Source organism: Octopus sinensis, linkage group LG1 (assembly GCF_006345805.1).
Source record: "Octopus sinensis linkage group LG1, ASM634580v1, whole genome shotgun sequence".
NCBI classification, from domain to species: Eukaryota; Metazoa; Mollusca; class Cephalopoda; order Octopoda; family Octopodidae; genus Octopus; species Octopus sinensis.
Genome location: NC_042997.1, coordinates 69,202,674 through 69,212,549, shown reverse-complemented (window position 1 = coordinate 69,212,549; position 9,876 = coordinate 69,202,674).

Here is a 9,876-nt window from a genome sequence, read left to right as displayed (position 1 = left end):
AGTATGCGAATATAAACAAGAAGGGTAGTAATATTATTTAACGTATAGCCCCACATCGCTGCAGACCTCGATTAAATTCAGGCAACTCGCTGATGAAGCTGGCCTTAGCAAACATATTCTGTGTTTTGCTAGAAAGAAGCAGAAACCGCGGTACGAGTTGTTAAAGTATCGGTAAACGTTTTTGATTTTCACTCTCGATAAATTCATCCCCTTTTTGTGTTCCCAGCACTCGGCATATGTATATATATATATATATATATATATATATATATATATATATATATATATATAGGTATATGTATATATATTTGTTTTTCAGAATTAAATAAAAAGACAACAAACGACATACCTCTCTAATATGTATAACTGAAAAAACGCGTAGCAAATAAATAATCGAACATATACTAAATACACAAGCGTAGAAAGCATAGAAGGTCACCAACTCTTCATCAGATATCAGCCAGAGGGTCAAACGCAATTACGGCCATTAGCAATAATATTGCTTCCACTGTGGGGACACCAGTAAGAACCTATCAAGGAATGGGACCAAAACAATGAACGAGTTGGCAGTAGTGCCCATTTTTCCGATTTCAAGTCTACAGTGGAGTGTCTTGCTGCCTCCTCCACAGTCAGGAAGTGCACCTCCACTGTGCCAAACTTGCTTCCTCTACAGCAAAATTCTATATTACTTATTTCTTTTAAGCATTTTTCCAACTCTTCCTCTTTCGCTATCTCAATTTTCTTGGTTGCTAATGAGAGGGTTCTGTAGACAACTGTTTTCTCATTCTTGTCTCTTGTTGCTTCTTCTGGCGGCATCAATTTTAATTTGGACCCTTCTCTTTGTAACAATTCTCTACTGTTCTTCACTGTCTCGAAGAAGTCCACAGGCACCTCTCTGACTTTAAGGTGTTTTACAGTCGTAACAATATTATAATACGGAAGCGTACATCCCGGCACGCACTTCCTCCATGCTCACTGTAATTTTCGCCACCTCTGGTGGAGAAAACACAACAAAAGCAAACAATATAACAAAGTCAAACAATCAGCAAAATGATGATTGCAACAACTATGAGAAAATGTCAATGTTAATTTATTGATGCATTTGGGCAAGTCTATGTCTGTATTATCAAACAACTGTCAAAAAAATGTTTTAAAAAATTTCAAAACTCTGCAAAAAATATGATACAAATTCTTCATAGTTCAAATCGTTGCTTACGTTTTACTCAACCTGATATATATATATAAAACGAAAATAATACAAGGTAGAAAATGCTACAATAATTTTATCATGAAGAACATTTTAGTACTGGTTTCAGACTTTGCGACTTTTTCAACTTAGAGTAAAGCATGAAAGACAATTAAATTAAATGTTTTTAAAAAATATTTCCATAGTTTTCAAAAACAAGGGACATTTTCATTTTTTCTGTCTCTCTGTTTCTATCTCTCTGTTTATCTCTCTCTCTCTCTATCTCTCTCTCTCTCTCTTGCTCTTGTGAAGGCTTGGCAGCAGGTAGTAGGTAGTAGCAGTCCTAAAAGAATATTTTGTATGAGTTCTTGGTTTTGATTGTTAAGCCTATACAGAGAAGGGCTCACCGACAAGGAATACGATTATATGATTAGCTTCAAAAGTAAATCCAGTGAATTCCGCGGTATTCCTTCCTAAGATACACAAAAAATAAGAAACGCATGCAGGATAGCCACAGACATAATAAACAAGGTCCCTACTCCAAATGACCTCAAATTAAGACCTATAATAACATGCGAAACCCATAGACTCAATAACTTTTTAGATACCCCCTTAAAGTCATTCCTCAAGCATATCAAAAGCTACATATGGGATGACCTAGATATGCTCAATCACCCTCCTAAAACAATAAACAAATATACCCTACTAGTAACATTCGATATAGTCAACCTATATTTTAATATTCCCTCACAGTCTGGTTAGAGAATTACTCCAATGAACTCCCATATCGCATGGAAACAGAATTCGTAATAGAAGAGCAATAACTACTTTCTTTTCTTCAAATACAAATTCTATCGATCAAAGTCGGGGACTGCGATGGGTACGAGAATGGCCCCCTCGTTTGCTAAACTAGCCGTGGGAAATCTTTATCGTAAGGTACTAGAAATATACGTCAACCCATTCTCCCTCTACATATAAAATAACTGGAAGAGGTACCAGGATGACTGTTTCATTCTTTGGCATGAAAGTATAGAAAGACTTAAAGAATTTCAAGCACTTATAAATGGACTCGACGTAAACATTCAATTTATGATGGAATATAGCAATCAACAACATCCATTCCTCGACATCCTCATGAAGAAATCCAACAACAAAATAGAAAGTGATATATACTATAAGCCCACGGACTCCAAGCAATGTCTACCGTTCAGCACATGCTACTCCAGACAAACTAGAATGAATATCCCTTTCAACCTAGCAAAAAGATTTGTACTATAGTTTCTAATACAGACACCAGGTACACACGACTTCATGAACTAAAGGATAAACTCATTACCAGGAACTAATTGATGTAGGCTTTCAACGTGCCCTACAACTACTCAACATCCACGAACTCAAACATCCCAAATTAAAGAAGGATTTACAACCGAGAGCCCTACCATACATATCCACACACAACAATGAAGCACTCGACGCCATCCTGCAAAACACTGCACTACTAAAAAGGGACCACAGAATGAATTTAATCCTACAAGCGCACACCATCACAAAGGGCAAAGGACATGAAAATTCTCCGAACACTAGCCAGCAAAAAAAAAACAAAAAAACGGCGCAACTGTGGTATATGCGTCAACCTAATTGAGGGATCGGAGTTCTTTTTCCAACAAGGTCAACGTTTTACATACACACGTATGCACTTATATATTAATGATGTACACAAATACATGACAGGTATCTATAATACTGAAATACGCATAAAGTAAATACATGCAGACAAATATATTAATATTAATATGACAAATTTTAAAACATGATAAAAAATACAATCAATGAGGAGACAAAAGAAACAGTAAGATGATACATGTTGATTTTATTAGGCATTTAGAAACCTACAATGGACAGGTCACACGCTTAACTATAAATTTCACAGGGTACAATCTTAAAGTTGACACCGCTCCGTTAAACGCAGAAAATTTCTGCCTTACAGTTTTTTTGGATTTTTAAACCTCTGTAACTTTTTCTCCAATTATTTTTTTCTCCACAACATCATACCTTTAAAGCAATGATACTGAAAATCGACTATAATAATGTATTATCATAGCCGATTTTCAGATTTTTAACTTTTAAAAAATGCATATTTTTCGAATGAAAAAACTAGATCCCAACCCAGTTTCAGAATTTCCCCCTCTATAAATTTACGAACGATGCAACCTATAATCAGCGCATCAGTAAAGATTCGTAATTTATTACAAAATATAAACTAGTTTTGAATGCATCCACTACAAATGTCACTATTATAAGGACCTTAGAATAATACCCACGCAAATATTAAAAACGATATATTCAAAGCAGTCACCTACCATGAATTTATTCAGAACAATTCCAGTTGGTACTATTACAACCACAACAGGTCACTTTTAGGTCACCTGACCATTTAAGAGGATTCCACCAACATCCTACTATTGTCATACCCCTCCCATATTTTCTTATTTTCCTCTTCTTTTCCTACTCCCTCTTCTTCTCCTCCTTCTCTCCCTCCTCCTCCTCCTCCTCCTTCTTCTTCTTTTTCTTTATTCTAGACTTTTAACTCACATTTGATATAAAGTATGTTTTATTATACTAGTATTGCTAGGGGTATATTTTACACTAAATTATTACAAGTAATATAAGTTCTTTAATATTTATTTAGATGTATTATAAGATTTGATATGTTTCTAATTCAATCGTTAAAATTTCTTTAGGTAGAGCATTTTCAATATATATCTTAATTGTACTTTAGGTATTTAATATTTTAAAATATATTTGTAATTTTTATTTTTATTATAATTTTTATTTTCAATATAATTTTTAACTTTTACTCGTATATAATAATAATAATAATAATAATATACGCAGCCTGAGGACGCACTGGTGCATTTATGTATTAAGTATAGCCTTAATACACACCTCTCCTGCGCAGAAATACGTGTACTACCTTCTTTCGACACAGATTAATAACAGGTAAGATATATTTATTTAACTAATTTTATTTTATGTTATTTTAATTATTTTATTTGATTTAATTTTCTCTGCGTATACCAAAACATGACGATATCCTGTACTAGGAGCTGCTTAAATATCCCAAATTTTTAATAATAATATTATAAGATATACTTTTTACATTTTATTAGTAAAGTATAAATTAGTAAACTTCCTGATAACCTGGAATACTTGTTATATCCTAGGTGCTCCAGCATTGCCACAGTCAAAAATGGCCGAAACAAGTAAAGATTAAAGAGACACACGCACACATGTATATATATATATGTATATATATATATATATATATATATATATATATCATGAAGAGCATTTTAGGAATGTTTTGGAGGATGGTGTCGAAGGCTTCATTGTTAAGAGGGTTGTGTGTGGAGATGTATAGTAGGGCTTTTGGTTGTAAATCCTTCTTTAATTTGGGATGTCTGAGTTCGTGGATGTTGAATTGTAGGGAACGTTGAAAACATATATCAATTATTGATGGTGTGTAGTTCCTGATGAGTTCATATAGCCGTGTGTTTCTAGTGCTTGTATTAGATACTATAGTACAAATCCTTTTTGCTAGGTTGAATGGACACGGTATACTACATAACTCTAGTACTATCCATATTAGAAGACACAACATATGATGAAATGGTCCAACACTACAGTCAGCAGAAAATAATGAGAAACCTAAATTCTATGTTAAACCTATACAGAGAAGGGCTCACCGACAAAGAAAACGATTATATGACCAATTTCAAAAGTAAATCCATTCAATTTTACGATATTCGTAAGAAACACACAAGTGAGAAAATGAGTAAGGCATGAAGGGTAGACACAGATATAATAATCAAGGTCCCGCAAGCGGAACCCACCACCCCAGTAACTTTTTAGATACCCTCTTAAAACTATTCCTCAAGCATATCAAAAGCTACATAAGGGACGATCTTGAAATGCTCAATCGCCTCCCTAAAATAATAAACAAAAACACCCTACTAGTATCCTTCGATGTAGTCAACCTCTATTCTAATATCCCCCACAGCCTAGGAATAGAGGCAATTCAATTCTGGATAGAGAATTACTCCAATGAACTCCCATATCGTATCAAAACAGAATTCGTAATAGAAGGGCTAATATTCGTCTTGGACAATAACTACTTTCTTTATCTTCAAATACAACTTCAATCGACAAAAGTTGGGGACTGCGATGGGTACGAAAATGGCCCCCTCCTGATTTCTAGATATGGGATACTAGAAATAATTCTTTGTCGTAAGGTACTAGAAATATACATCAACCCATTCTCTCACTACATATAGAATAACTGGAAGTGCAACCTGAATGATTGTTTCATTATTTGGCAAGAAAGTATAGAGAGACTTAAAGAATTCCAAGCACTTATAAATGGACTTGACGTTAACAATCATTCATACATAAGACGTTGCTTATTTCTCGTTAGTCACCGTCACAAAGATCATAACAATTTCACACTTTTAACGATAATATTGTTAATTTCTTCGGTTGCGTCAACGGCGAGAGGCCGCTGGGAATAGCGAACGAATGTACTGCACAATGAGGAAAGCAAACTGGACAAATCATGGATATGCAAAGAAAACAATTATGCGTTATACGATAAAAGAAAGCTGTGCAGCTCTAAGACTAGACGAACATAAGGTAACGTATAAGGGAAAGGAATGTACTGCACAATGAGGAAAGCGAACGAATGTACTGCACAATGAGGAAAGCAAACTGGACAAATCATGGATATGCAAAGAAAACAATTATGCGTTATACGATAAAAGAAAGCTGTGCAGCTCTAAGACTAGACGAACATAAGGTAACGTATAAGGGAAAGGAATATGGGCATAACTACAGATTTCTGCACCCCACCCCCGATTTTGGATGATCATAACTTTCAGAAAAATGGATATTTTTAGTGAAATTTTCAACAAATATTTTTTATATCATGTAGATTCCGAATATACAAGATTTTTTGGGGAAAGCATTTTAGGTGGGGGATGGTTGTGGAATTTCGGAAAATTCACCGGGGTCCACTTCAATTCGTCTTAACTTTCAAGAAAATGGATATTTTTGAATGAAATCTTCTATAAATATACCTCGCACTATGTAGATTCCAATGACATACAAATTTAGGTGGGGAAACAATTGGGGGTTAATTTTGAAAACTGTTCCCTACTCGGGGATGTTTCGGAACAAGTCGTTCATAATTGTTTCATTTTCTCCGTTTTGTGCATTTGCACATCCGTAGATTTCTACTGAAGCAATAAACAGGCAATGAAGGCAAATGAAGACCTCACCAGAAAACTCCTTATGCTAAAAATAGCAGCTAAATGTCTGGTACACAGAAATATCTTATTAAGACGACTTGTATTACATACAATTTTTTTTTCACTTTAAGTAAATTCCCAGGTAAAAGTTTCTAATAGAAAGCCAGAAGACACCAGAAGCAAAAACAAGGAATATACACGCACAGTTAAATATAGAAGTATAAAGTATAATTTGTTACAAAATCTTTATAATAAACATGATACTGAAGGGAATAATTCCCCGTCTGAACTTTTTTAATTACGTGTGTGTGTGTGTGGTAGAAATCTACGGATGCACAAACGCACAAAAAGGAGATTATGAAACAAATATGGACGACTTGTTCCGAAACACCCCCGAGTGGGGAACAGTTCTCAAAAATAACCCCCAATTGTTCCCCCCCCAAATTCCTATGTCCTCGGAATCTATATAGTCCGAGTTATATTTGTAGAGAATTTCATTAAAAAATATCCATTTTCTTGAAAATTAAAACGAATTGGAGTTGACTCCGATGAATTTTCCGACATCCCCCACCCACCCCTAAAACACTCCCCCCAAATTCTTCATATTCGAAATATACATGATATAACACATATTCGTAGAAGATTTTTAAAAAAAATATCCATTTTTCTGAAAGTTATGATCATCCAAATTCGGCGAAGCAGATATGCCAGAAAATGTCTTATAGGACTGGAAACGAGAAACGGACATACGGAAAACCAGAACGAAGAGTGAAAAAAAAAACAAAAAAAAAAAAAAAAACAGCCGTGTAGAAAGCGGGCGGAGAAAGAGACGAGAGAAGCGCGATTAATCGAGTTGAAGCGAAAAAGGAAGAGAGAGATGAAAATGGTCACAAGGCACGTGATAGGTTTGGTGATGTTTCATAAGTTCGAACGCACGAATCTCTTTTGCCTTATGTTACTCTTTTGCTTCTGATAAATATTAGCTTCAAATTTTGTCGCAAAGCCTGCAAATATGCATACCCCGCCCCAGCATATATATATATACATACCCCCCTATATATATATATGATTTAGTTGGCTAAGAGCAAAGGTTACATGCTCTTTCTTACCTATCTTAACCGCCTTTGCTTTACAATGAAGCTTTCTGTCGGCTCTATATTTTGAGGAGATCACCCTATGCGAAATGGCTCCTGCAAGCACATTCGGAGGCTTCTCAACGTGCAACGAGGATTTTACCGGTATACTTATTATATTTATAATTTTTCTTTTCATCTGAATTTTAATATTATTGTGTACTCGTGCATCGCAGTATGCAAGATGGTAGCAATAAAACATTACTCCTCGTTCAAATCTTTAGCTAGACTTTCCGTAATGCTTCTGTTAATCCCCATTACATTTTTTCTTAATTTACTCCGTTCCTCTCTCTCTTTCCCTCGCCCTGATCTTTCTCAAATCATTCTCAGCCTTCTTAGATTTTGAATTCCTTCCTACACAAAAATAGCAGTGGATAAATTTCGGTCTTATTCAACCTCTTTAGTGAAGCATATTCTACTGAGTTGGCAAGACTTTGAATGATCAGTATCTGTAGAAATAAAAAAGAATGGAGTTACGCTGCTTATAATTATCAGCAATACGGTTGAAGGAAAATACCTCACAGAGGCTTTCTGAATTCTAAATGCGCATCAAGTGGGCTCTCATATGTATAATATAATGAATTATACAAATTACATATACCTAACTGAGTAGAATCTGTTTTAGTAGCCACTTCCATCTGCATCATCTTTATTTTCTAAATTGCAATTGTCTCATCTCTAGTTTGATGTTCTTAGAATATAAACACTGTTATAGGAAGTTTTTTTCCTCATATCTTTCCTTAGTCTCTCAATATGACAATAGTTTGTTTGTCTTTATTTAAAGTTAACCTGATTGTCTTTACTTAAAGTTAGCCATGAAATGGATTGTTTTTAGACTAACAACAACATCACAACATCGATACAGTGATTGTCAATGGCAGATGATCAGCGAAGTCCGTTGAACATCCGATATTATATAATGACTTTCATTATTGATTTACAGCTCTTAACGTTATGTGATCAAATCCAATCGGTTTTGGATTACGTTTCTTTTTTCTTTTTCTTTTCTTTTTCCCGAAGTAGATGAAATGTATATATCAGTAAAGAACCACTGCGCATTGAATGGCTTTCTCCTCTACATTTGACATTTTCAGTCTATAAAAGTAATCAATATTCTCAAAATGATAGAAACTTTTGCAACATAGGCGTCATGCAAACATATAACCACTAGATGAGATGGCATGAAACCCTTTTAAAAAGATTTCATTACTAACTTTTAATAAGGTGTTAAGCGAAAGAGCAAAGTATAACAGTCATCCATTGGATTATGAATTATAAAAACTAGACAATACGAATTTTAAGGACGAGGTAAGTGTATAATATCACAAGGAAATTAGAATACTAATGCTATATGTGACAACTTTAAACAAGTTTTATTTACATACTAGATTGGTCAACAGATTTATCATCTCCGAGACGTGATGAACATTAACAAAAGACATACTACTCGATCAATACGGTCTGTTGTTTTTACTGAACATAGTTCTGACTGCATATTTAGGCATACACATAAAGTCCTTCATACAGTCACACATACACACATACACACATACACGCATGCACACACACACATGTAAAGAGTAAGCTATAAGAATACATAGAGGCATATGTGTATGTATAGTAGAATATCTACTAATACGAACATGCTAAAGATAGTGGAGTACGACAATGGCATTGTGTTTGCTATACGGTGGTTACTTAGATAGATAGATAGATAGATAGATAGATCGACAAATAGATAGATAGGTAGGTAGGTAGATAGATAGATAGATAGATAGATCGACAAATAGATAGATAGGTAGGTAGATAGATAGATAGATAGATAGATAGATAGATCGACAAATAGGTAGGTAGATAGATAGATAGATAGATAGACTGACAGACAGATTGTGAAATTTGAGGTTAAGAAGTTCGCTTTGCAGCCACGTTGTTTTGGGTTTAGTCCTATTGTGCAGCAACTCAAACAAGTGTTCTCTACTGTTGCCTTGAGCCTTGTGAAAATGAATTTGGTTGACAAAGACTGTGTGGAAGCGTGTGGTATATATATATATATATATATATATATATATATATATATATATATATATATATATATATATATATATATATGTGTGTGTGTATGTGTGTGTGTCTTTGTGTCTGTCACTCCCACTGTTTAATAAGCTGGTTTACATTCCCGTAACCTAGCGGCTGAGCACTGAGGCAATAGAGTAAGTACCTGACTTTAAAAGTACTTACTGGGGTCGATTTTTTT